Source organism: Haemorhous mexicanus, chromosome 5 (genome assembly GCF_027477595.1).
Source record: "Haemorhous mexicanus isolate bHaeMex1 chromosome 5, bHaeMex1.pri, whole genome shotgun sequence".
Taxonomy (NCBI): Eukaryota; Metazoa; Chordata; class Aves; order Passeriformes; family Fringillidae; genus Haemorhous; species Haemorhous mexicanus.
The window spans coordinates 54,876,640-54,888,626 of record NC_082345.1 but is presented as its reverse complement, the minus strand read 5'-3'; positions in this window follow the sequence as shown (position 1 = coordinate 54,888,626).

Below are 11,987 nucleotides of genomic sequence, written 5' to 3'. Positions count from 1 at the left end.
ATTTCAGCAAACTTACTGCTCTGACCAATAATGAGCATTCACTCTAACACATGTGCAAGCATGTTCCTGGAAAGCCTACAGGAAAAGAAAGAAGAAATAAAGAAAGCAGCCCCAAATCTTACCAGTGATTTATGTTGGTTTAAATAGATTTATCTTGTTGCAATCCCTTGAATTCAGCTCAGGGTCTGTCACAAGCACAAAGACAATGGAAAATATCACTATTACTCTCGGGGGAGAATGATGAAGGTACATCAGCTGGTGGCAAGCAGAACATGTGAATGATTATGGATAACCAGTATATCTTTCTGCCACTAAACCCTCCTAGCCTGCAAGTGTACAGCTGTATATCCATCCTGAATGCTTGCTCCATTATCAAAAGCAGGATGAGGTTTGCTTTGAGCAACTACTGTATTCTGACACCAATATGTCTATATCTCAAAATACCTTAGTTTATTTTTCTTCTCCAGAAAGGAGAATGGGGAGCACATTGCTTACTGGTTTTGGCATAGTGCATTTCTGAGGAGAATTTTTTCAAATTAAATTTTACATTAATTCTTAAATATTCAGCTTGTAAAAGAGGTTAGAAAAGAAAAACAAGCAATAAAACTAGTAGTGTGCTTCATTTTTCTGTAACTGCAAAAGCATATACACTGAGTTTTCTTTAATTCACTGTTTCTACATGTAACCTCAGCAAAAGTAAACTAGTGGCAAAAAGTTATTTTTGGTACATATTCCCCTGTCACCCTAAAGCAACCTATTTCAGCAATATCTAGGCCAGGAGTTTAATAAACACAGCAAGACACAAATGTCTCCAGGTGGCAAAGAAAAGAAATTTCTCCCAGAGACAGAAAGGAGTTCTTGGCTGTATCAACTCCAGGTCATATATATGTTCAAAGGATTATCACTTGTTGCAAAAGAGATTGAATCAAGATTAGCAACCTGTGCAGCTAATACAAAAACCAGTCCATCACTCTTAAAGCCTTCCCAATCAAGAACAATGCTCTAGGGAGTCAAAAAGCTGTCAGGTTTCCCAATGTCCTGTTTCAAAATATGCCAATGTAGGCAGGAAAGGGATGCCTCGACACCTGAAAGTGACTTTAAAAATAGCTTTATATCATAAGATGAAATCTTTAAAAATAGCTTTATTTCATATTACGATCTCATATCTCCTAATGTGAAAGCAAACAAAAAAGCTTATTTGCTGAGCACAAGGCAGAATACACATTTGCAGAATACAAAGCCACGAATGTGCAGAAATGCAAGTAAATGAGCATTTATCTGTAATAGGTTTCCCATACTTGGGTAAGGAATTTAGCAAGTTATCTTAATGCTGATGGGTTTTTACCAAAATGGCCCTTCACATTTTGCTGTGAAAAGCTCAAACTTCAGACCAAAGCTCATTAACACATTATATCATGTATTTAAGTAAAAAGTGCATCAGCTATATGAAGTGTATCATACTATCTAGGCATGTGTGCACGTGTGTGTGTGTTACTTACACATGTATCTAGTACGTATATTCTGCTATTTTCGATTGAGAGCAGATACAACAGTGAACCAACTACTAAACAGCAACCTTCAGGGTGAGCTGTTCATGGCTTTGAGGGACAAGTAGGCAATGAAGTGGTTTTCCTCAGTTCTCCTCCTTTTCCCTTCATTCTGTTCAGATACAGACCCTGCTCAATATCAATATCTTCAGAGAAATCCACCATGCAGCTCACTTCAACAAGAAAGTTGCCTCTTGCCAACTGCCTCTCTCCCAGGAGGTAGCTGATAGTTCCATTCCCAGAAGGAAGGAAAAAGGCCAAGGATTAATTACTCTCTAGCTAAGTGCAGAAAACAGATTTTCCATTACACATTTATCATACCAGAACATTCCAAAAAGTCCAATATCTTGCACTTCAAATGGAAAGCTGGGAACTTTTTTCTAAGAAGTCAGAATTTAATTTCAGATGCACCAGAGCAGAGACAGTATGGGAGGGACTGTAAGAAGGAAGATGGAAGAAAGGTAACTGCATTATTTCTCAGCTGACTTTAGGTGCAGTATGGTAGGACAGAACTGAGAGCTTTACTCATGTTTTGCTCGAGTGGATCTCATAAATTTTTGTAAAAGTCCCAGCAGAATTGAGTCTTGTGGGTAATCTAAAGCCAGTCTACTATTTTCATTGAAAGTAGCAGGAATCTTCCTGCTGATCTGCATGGACTTGGGCTGCCACCTCAGCAGCCCACAGCTCTGCCTCACTGCTTCTGTCAGTGAAGCCTGGCAGGCAGAGGTTAACCAAGGAGGCAATAAACCAGCTCACTCCTAGCTCAGCAACTCGCAGATTGCTAACTAACACAACACCAAGGCTGTGACCTGCTGCATCTGCAGTGCAGGGCTGCAGCCCATCCCAGCACCTGTGCTGTGAGGAGATCAACTCTGACATGAAGAGATGAGCTAGGGAGCTTCCTCAGCTGCAACAGCTCCACTGCCATCAAAAGCACCTCAGTGGCTGAGAGGCCAGGAGGGTGCAGCCCCATGTACTCCAGCAGTAATAGAGTGGCATGGGAGGAAGGGGAGGCAGCAGTAAGTGAAGCAGACAAATGAGCATCATTAGCACAAAAAAAGGAAGCCAGATGAAAAGGATGCAGGAAACAGCCACATAAATCTTCACCCCCTTTGTGTATCATATTAATTTGCATGGTTGTTATTTTTGTGAGGAGATTTTTTTTTCCTGAGGAGTAATCTGTCAGTTTTCATTAGCCCCTGGACCAGCAAGCCTCAGTCAGCAATGGTGACCTCCAACTCTCCTCCCCAGAAGATGCCATTCCCACTCCAGGTTTCACACAGTATGTTCTCCTTTTTTGCAAGGTTTGATAGTGCAGATTGGCTGCACTTGATGTAAAATAAGGGACTTGAGCCTCAGTGTATCTGTGACTCCACTGACTTCACTGATTTATACCAGCTCAGCATCAGGCATTAAATTTTATTGCACTGAAAACTAATGGCAAAAATTTTACAGTGGCCATTAAAATCCTCTGTTTAAGACTTAAAGTACAGCAATTAAATATCATTTAAAATATCCACAAAAAATTATTAATATCTTTTGTTCTGTGCAGTGTGAAAATATCTCTTAGTGTTCCCTCATATTTCATCTCATTTTAAAGACAATTGATTTATTAGTTTACAGCTCAAGTAAACTGAGAAATTCTGATGCTCAGATTTCTTACATGTGACTTTGGAGTCTCATTTCTCAAATATATTGCACAGTTATTTTGACAGTTATGCCAGATTTAATTAGCAATCAGTTTCCCAACAGTTTGACTACTGCAGCATTATTTTGTTTGTGTTTTCCTCTTTTCATGCTTAGTTCAACACAGACTGAACTACAACTTTGAACTTTGTTTTGGTAAGGTAGTGTGGCAGCTTGATTTTCTTTTCAATGACAATCAATTAATACCCACCAGTCAGAAAATTAGTAGAAAAACAAAGTTCTTGTGAATGTTAATCACTCCCTTCAAAAAACCTGTCTTGTTTCTCAATTCTTTTAATTTATTGGGTTTTGTTTATAGAAGTCTATAAACCCACTCATAAAATATTTCCAGATGATCATATCAACACAAAGGAAAAAAGGGCTTCAATGACATTACTATAATGTGATTTGAAAGAAATACTCCAAGCAGTGAAATTGCAAATTTGTATAGGATTAATTGCTAATCTCTTTAGCAATATCTTTAAAATATAAGTCATAACTGTATTCCATTCTCTTTCTGCATTCCTACATTTCCAAAGCACAGTATTTTCGGAGAGAATGGTTGGTGCTAGCATGATAGATCTTTCTGAGTAGTCTTTGTTAAATATTGCTTTCTTGAAGTGCTAAAGGTATCATTCTACCCCCACTTACAGGCCATTCAGCTCTGATTTTTGTGTAATTGATGCAAATGAAGCATGTAATAGTGTTTTGTCAAATGCATGAAAAACAGCTTTAGGACTTCCTAGTTAATGGAGAAATGAGAATGAAGAGAATTCAAGAAGTTAAAGAAGGTTAAGAACACATTAGATGATTTCATTCTTCCACTGATGAAAATGCCTTCCAATTCCTCTTCCGCCTCCAAGCCTGAATGGGTCCCGACCTGGAAAAGAATAAACCCAGGTTACCAGTACTGGCTGGGGAACAACCTGCTGGAAAGCAACTCTGCAGAGAGGGATCTGGAGGTTCTGTTGGACAGCAAACTGTCAATGCCACAGCAATGTGTCCTTGTAGCCAAGGTGGCCAATGGAATCCCAGGGTGCCTTAGAAAGAGCATTGACAGGCAGCAAGGGAGGTGATCCTGCCTCCTTACTCTGCCCTGGTGAGGCCACAGTGTTCAAGCCTGGGCTTTCCAGGACAAGACAAATGGAGCCCCTGGAGTGGGTCCAGCAGAGAGAAACAAGGATAATTAAGGGACTGGAGCATGTCTATTAAGTGGAAAGGCTGAGGGAGCTGGGCCTGTTCAGCCTCTAGAAGAGACAGCTGAGAGGTGGCGTCATCAAATGCCTTTAAATATCTGAAGGGAGGGTGCCAAGAGAATGGAGCCAGGCTCTTCTCAGTAGTGCTGAGCAACAGGACAAGAGGCAACAGGCAGAAACTGATGCATAGGAAGCTCCACTTGAATATGAAGAACTTCTTTACTGTGTGGGTGACCAAACACCAGAACAGGTTGTCCAGAGGGGCTGTGGAGCCTCCTTCACTGGAGATATAAGTGTCTGAACACAATCTCATGCAATGTGGTCTGGGATGACCCTGCTTGAGCAGGGACCCTGCCGGACCAGATGATCCACTGTGGTTCCTTCCAACCTGAGCCATGCTGTGTGATATGCTAACTTAACTTTTCACAGATAAAATACCCCTACTTTCAAGACCATGCAGCAAACAGATCAAGGAGATTAGCAGCAATATGAATAGTATGTAGAATAAGTCATGTGCATTTGCTGATGGTCATGGGCAAAACATAAAGCGCTTCTGGATGTTGGGCACTTAATTTGTCACTACATTAACTAAAATAGTATCTTCATACAGAAGTATTTTATGTTCTATCCATTTTTTTTGTCACACAGTGCATTTACAAAAGAGATAGCTGCTAACCCAAAAGGCTGAAACTCACAACTAATAACATTTCAGAAGTTCAATACAGGTTGGGTCATAAACAATGAAAAAATCTCAGCGTGCGAGAAGACTGTGCAAAGTCAAAGAAAGAGGGTCTGAGGTGGCGAAAACGTTAAAAGGCTCACTGCCTAGAATATCTGGCTTCCTCACAAACAAAACTAACAAAATCAAACTCTCAAGTCCTAGAAGTAGAGGACAGCCCTCCAGAGAATTTTATATAAGGAGCATATATTCTCTTCCATTTCATTTCATGGGAGACTTGCTTTACAGTGGCAGTAATTCATCTTTCTCAAAGGTGATGCAATTTTTCAAGGCAAATGAAAGTTACTTTTTGACCAACCCATTTCTCCACTCCTCAGGAGGTCCTCAAGAAAACCAGTGGAGTTTTCTGTATAGCACAAGGAGATAAATCATCTGATAAATAGGTGTATGATAAAAATTGTTTCCTTCACTCAGCATGCAAGCTGAGGTTGTAGAAACATGAAAATTGTCTTAATGTGGCAGTCGTCACATTAACAGTCAGAGTCAGAGTGCTCAGGGCATTTTCCAGCTGCTGCATACCAAGAAAAGGGCAGAGTGGTAGTTTGGGAGGTGAACTCCGGGTTGCTGAGGAATGGTCCAAGATGGCACGTACCGAAGGCTGTCAGATGTGGAGTGGTATTTACAGGCTCTTAATTCATCAGATCTGAAGGCTGAATTAAGTGGCACAGTGTATAATAAATATCAAAATTAACATGGAATATCTTGATAGATTCTTTCTGGAACACTTAAAGACCTCCATGCACCATAAATATACCAAAAATGCTTACAGATAATCCACATTAATTTCCACAGAAGAGAGGCCATGTAGGGCTCTTTCTTCCTTGTGACTGATAACTGCTTTAAAATACTCTATTCAAATCCTACTGCTGTAAACTTTGGGTAGGGAAAAAAAAAATGAGGGAAGGTACAAGATGCTACATAAATGGTCTTGACTGCCTTAGGATCTACTCCAATCTCTTTTTCAAAAGACTAGAGGACAACTTCTCCATAGCATGTAAGGAGAATAACCTTGCTTAGGTAATATTATCAACATCACAAGGAACAGGCTGCTCAAAAACATGGGAGATCTTTTATTCTTGGATCTTTGCAACACAGCTCTTGGTCCAATATGGCTGTTGCCTCCAAATCCAGTGACATGCTGCAAACTCGGATTTCTTGTCCTTTAATTGGTAAATAACTTTAAATACCTGCAGTGCACATGCCTGGTTTTACACTGAGGGATGGATTAGGGAAATATATTGACTTGCTTTCCACTAGAGTAAAAATACTTTCACTGAAATCTATAGATAACAATAAGCAAAGAGTCAGGCAATGCTGCTTAACAAATCTACTTACTTCAAGTGCACTTATCTGTAAATAACTTACCTTGACAAAGTATACTGCCTACATAGTGCTCAAAGGTAGACAAGCTACCCTCCTTGGGGACAATTTTGCAAAATTATATGCACTAGGTGCAATCTGGTCCAACTCAGACAAAAAACAAAAGCATTTTCTAAATGACTACCTTTGAGTCCCAGGAACAAATTGCCTCTATTAGCAAGGATTAGGTGTTCAAAGATTACAGAGAAATCACTTGCCTATTTCTTCAACTCAGTAGAGCTTTGACTCCACCACAGGATGCGCTGGAAACATGAAAAGCCCATGAAAAATAGACCCACACAGTGCAGCAGCTCTCAAACCAAAATTTTAAAAGGCTGTACACCTTGTCCACACTATCATGGCCTTGGAGAGATATTGGGAAAATCTATAAAAAGATGGGTAACTTTCTCAATATTTTATTTCAGTGCAAATCTGAAATAAACACTTCTGCTGGTGGACAGTCACCTCCAGAGGAACCAAGGCCACCAGCACATCCCAGCAGCAGCTGGACAAAGTCTGTTCCTTGGGAGGTCACAGGACTGCCTCTCTACTCTGCTAAAACCTGCTCTTCCTCAAAATTTCTCAGACACAATAAATGATCCCATCCTTCATTAGAATGAGTGTACCTCCAGATGCCTGCAAGGAGGATTACCTAATCATGTCACAAAGAGTCTGGCACCCAACTGATCATGGAGAAACTGTACAGCATGCCAGTAGTCTTCCTTATCCTGCTCCCTCCTTTCCAAGTGGAGAGCAGAGACTCACAGATGGCTGCCATGAGCTGTACATCTCCTGTCCTTTTTCCTTTCCAAGCCATCAGACCTGCAAGGCTCAGGAAGCACTGAGCCTTGAGTAGGATGCTGGCCAACCCCCTTAGTTGCCATAGGACTATGGCAGCATCAGCTTTCAGCCCTTCCCCAGGAGTTGGTGAAGACCTAATCGGTAGCCACACCTGAAAAGGCAAGAGAGGCAGTATTGCCAGGGGCAGAAAAATACAACCACACAGGTGGAGAAAAGGTTGGGATAAGTGAGGGGCTTGGACACTGTATGCAGCACTCAAGGGCTGCCACTGTCTGCTGCTTGGCTCTGCCGCAGCTCTTTGCAGAACTGGGGCCTGGTGAAGGGACTATCCCTGATGGTAGCACACCACAAACTCATGTTTTCTCACATTGCCCATACAACTTAGACTGCATTTCCTCTTCAGCTTTTCTTGTTAGCCAGATTCCCTTTTCTTCTTGGGGTCCAGTATGTGATGCTGCAATGAACACAGTGTGCTCAAGAAATCAGATATGATGCTTTCTTTCAAGATGGTTTTAGCACTGGGAAGACTCTTTGGAGTCCATTTTACCAGAAAGCAAAGTGTAGAGAGAATGGAAATAAGCAGCAGCTCCTGAAAAGGGTTAAAGCCAGGATGAACAACTGTCAGGTCACTCGTCTGAGTTGCAGGAGAAAATGCCTGTCTTGGCAGGGAGCCACCCAAGAAAGGCAGAGCTCGCTGCTTTTGAGAGTAACACCATTGCCAGTGTGTTACAAGTAATCTAGAGAGGCTTCTGCTTAAAGCATCCAATCTACAGTCTGTCATGGAGTCCTTGTACCTGCTGAATATGACTGGAACAGAGTATGACTCCTCAGAGATCTCCCATTTCTTCTGCAGTGGAGGAAAACAAAAGTAGTTTACCCTGTCCCATGCCCTGAGGTTTTTAGATGACCGTATCTTCTGAGAGCCTGGAATACTGTGTTCTTTTAGTTTACTAGTGGTGGGTAGTCCATGTTGACAAGAATCATTTGATTTGCATAGAGCAACACCATCTCTTGCCAGGGATAAAATTTGATCATATGCCATTTGATGCCACATGATGTTTGTTCTTATTCATTGCCCCACAGATCTTAAAACCATCCTTCTCCAGAAGTAAGGAGGATGTAAGGACACCTCATGCTTACTTGATTTCAATACCTTGTCCTCCACCAACCACTCTGTGCTGTTGACCTCTGGCTCTAGACTGGATTCACAAACACTCCCCATAAAACAGTATGTCTCTTTCTTAGGTCCCAAGCATAAACACATAATGAAGACACTAAGGCTCTGGACAGGGTACCCTGGGATCTTTGAAGGGAAATGTACAAATGTGTCGGGCTCTTTGAGGACATTTGGGTAAGACAAATCCATAGGAACAAATGCTCCACAGGTGTACTGTATAGATGGATACTTATTGACTCCAAGGCATGAACTGTCCTGGAAAGCACAGTGCAGGAAACAGCCAGAAGCCAGCCCTTCTCCCAAACCCCACTCCCTTAAAGGCTTCCAAGTGATGATACTGTGGTCTGAGTTAGGCAGAGTTTGCTCTGCTGGCCCTTGCAGGATCACAGTGTGTGTGACACTGACCAGGCTGGGGCACAGCCAGAGGCAGAAGAGGCCTGCTGGAGACATGAGCCAAAAGTACAGTCTGCTCTCTTTCACAAACTTGAAAATTTTGGGGTCACTGTACACAATTCTTGTATATGTTCCATCACCTGCTCGAAAGTCTTGTGACAGCTGCTACATACACCCTGTCCTAAAGCACAGAACAGAGGCATTCAATTCAACATGCTGCTCAGGTGACTGAGAAAACAGCATATTGCAAAATAGCTTATTCAGGAACAAATTATGTCTGTGTCACTGCTCTCCGCAATAAATGTAGAGGTTTTATAGTGCATTTTTTAAAAAACTTGACTTTGAGGTTTTTTAATATCATTTAACTAAAATTTTATGTTCATGATTGCCTCCTACAATACACAATGCAAATGGAGAAGAAATATGGGGGGAATTATATTGCTAGCAGGAAAAAAATTCATAAATAAAAAGTGCTGGAAGTAGAACAGATGGTTGGCACCTGGTGGTCCTTCATAACCCTGGGTGACAGTTAGAACTGTTCCTACACTTGGAGAAGGAAAAAAAAGGAAGTGAAACTTGTCTGTATCACTGTTACACTTGTGCTTCTTTAGGGTTCTTGACATTGTATGGTGTGGGATTTCTAGCTGGGCCTAAACTGAAGGTCAGTCCTAGCTCCTCAGCTGTCCACATCCCCCAACGCTGCTCTTTTCCCAGAGCCTGTAGGACGTTGTGCATGTAGATCAGACTACCAGCACCACACATGCTGGGTGGGCACAGTAGGTGGGCACACGACATCCCGAGCAGAGCCAGAGCACGACAGCAGCCTCTGCAGCTCTGTCTTGCTTCTCCGAGGGCTGAGAAGCAGGAAGCAGTGTGCTCATTCCTTGTCTCTGCACCCTCCCTGCTTCTGAAACACTGCGTGCGGATCCATGCACGGCACTGCATTATGTATTGCTGCCTGAGCAAGTGGACACTCCCCGCACAGAGGCTCCCTGGCTGGCATGCTTGTGACCTCTCCAAACAATTTTGGTGCAAGGATGTCTCCAGCGGTCTCGATCTGTGTAGCCCTTCCTAGCAATACAGTCTCAGAAATAAGATGCCACAGCTGTCAGTCATCGACAGTTCATCTTTCCCACAAAGCTATTGGATGTGACAGTGAACACTCACCTTCAGCTAAGCCCATTCTGAAAAACTACTCGAAGGCAAATTGTTGAAAAACAGACAAGCTGCTGCAAATGGGAACAGTTGAGACCAGTGCCTGAGCTGATTTGCCTAAGGTATGGATACAAGGTCACAGAGTAGGAGAAATTAGGAAAAAAATCAGCATATGGTACATAATGGGATAATTTTAATAACAAAATTGCTAATTTTCACCTCTTATTCCCAAAGATTCATTTGGCCAATCTGGATCCTGACCTCCTCCCTCCACAGGTTGTTCTTAGATTGCAGTGGTACTTTCTGAGATCACACACAGGAAGTTACTTCATTGTTCACCTCCCAAGGAAATTCTGCACTGAGCAAAGCAACGGAAGGATAGGAGCCAGCACTGCTTTTATACCAACTGCAATAAACCTGCAAAGTTAGGTCCACTCCCACAAACCTTCTGCAGCGGTGAGAGAGGGGGTTAAGATTAAGGAGGGATTCAGTGAGGAGGAGCTCTTATGCCAGAAGCATGACTTTCCACGCCAGGATGATGGTTCTGAAGGATAAGGCACTACTGCCAAAAAGCATGACAACAGGGAGGATATTGAGACCGCTGGTGCAGAAGTAGCTCTTCTCATGTGTTGTATGCATAGTGAGTACAACTCCAGTGTATTTTACAATGACTCTACTCCTTCAAAAGCTTACGAGCAACAAGAGCATTTGAAATTCACCACCTTTGCCACTGAGTGCTGCTTTTTCATCATGCAAATTGTCACTAGATGGATTACATGTCAGGTTTTGCAAGGTCATATGCACCATCCCCCTCCAAAAGCATCTACCACTTATGTACTGAGCACTCAGCACTTAGCCAAATTATTTTCATGTTACCACAGAACAATGAGCCCCTGTAGCCACACTTCTACAGGTGAGACTGCAGATATCAGCAAGTGCTGTAACTTGTACCATGTCTGTAGTAGCATTCCTACAACACTCAAGGGAGATTTTATCAAGTCTGTGCCATACGTTCTTAGCAACTTATCAGAGACAGTAGCCTAAAAGCATTCTCAAATAGAAGTGACAAAAAAAGTTGCTATTTCTACAGTTCAATGTTCTTAAATGCAAGAACTGCATACATAACTTATAGCCCTTTCAATACCATAGCAATTGATCAATTACAGCATCTTTAGAACACCATGCCCGAACTTCTCCCTCTTAGATCTGCAAGTGTCCTCGAAACACTCGGCCACTCAGTGTGTCTACTGTTTCTTGACATGAACTTTCCATACGTAACAGAAATTCCGTACTCACAGAAAAGTTCCCATCAGAGTGCATTTTAAGTTAAGTACTTGGAAGAATGTATCAAAGCATCAAAATTTAAAAAGTGAATTTCTTCTTTAATCTGTTTCCAAAGGACTAATCCTACTTCAGATCCCAGCTATTTTATGTTGTATACTTGAAAATTCTAAAGATTGAGGAATGGACAGAGTAGTCCACAAAAACATTTCATTTACAGTAACAATGCTTAGGTAATCCATGAATTTTGCAGTTAATAACGTCAGAGAAGATGCACATGATCTCACCAGCTCTCTATTTCGCTCTCTGCTTAAGAAAGAAAAATACCCACTACAATTCCAGACTCTTTCCTTTCCCAATAAAGAAGGACAAGATTGTCTAGAATATTTTATTTTTCAATTCCAAAAGAATATTCGTATGAATAATTCGCATCAGTGACTGGAAAAAGTAACTACAGATATATAATTCTGTAAATAACTTTTCTCCAGAGTAGTGAAGGTGTTCTGAACATCATCATTTTGTTCAAATAAGAAGCTCTTAATTATAGTTTTAATTGACTAATTGATTTAATTGATTGAATGTACTTAACTACACGTGTTCAGAGGGAAGAAATTCTGTGTGAATAATTCTATGTTACATTCAAAAAAATCAGT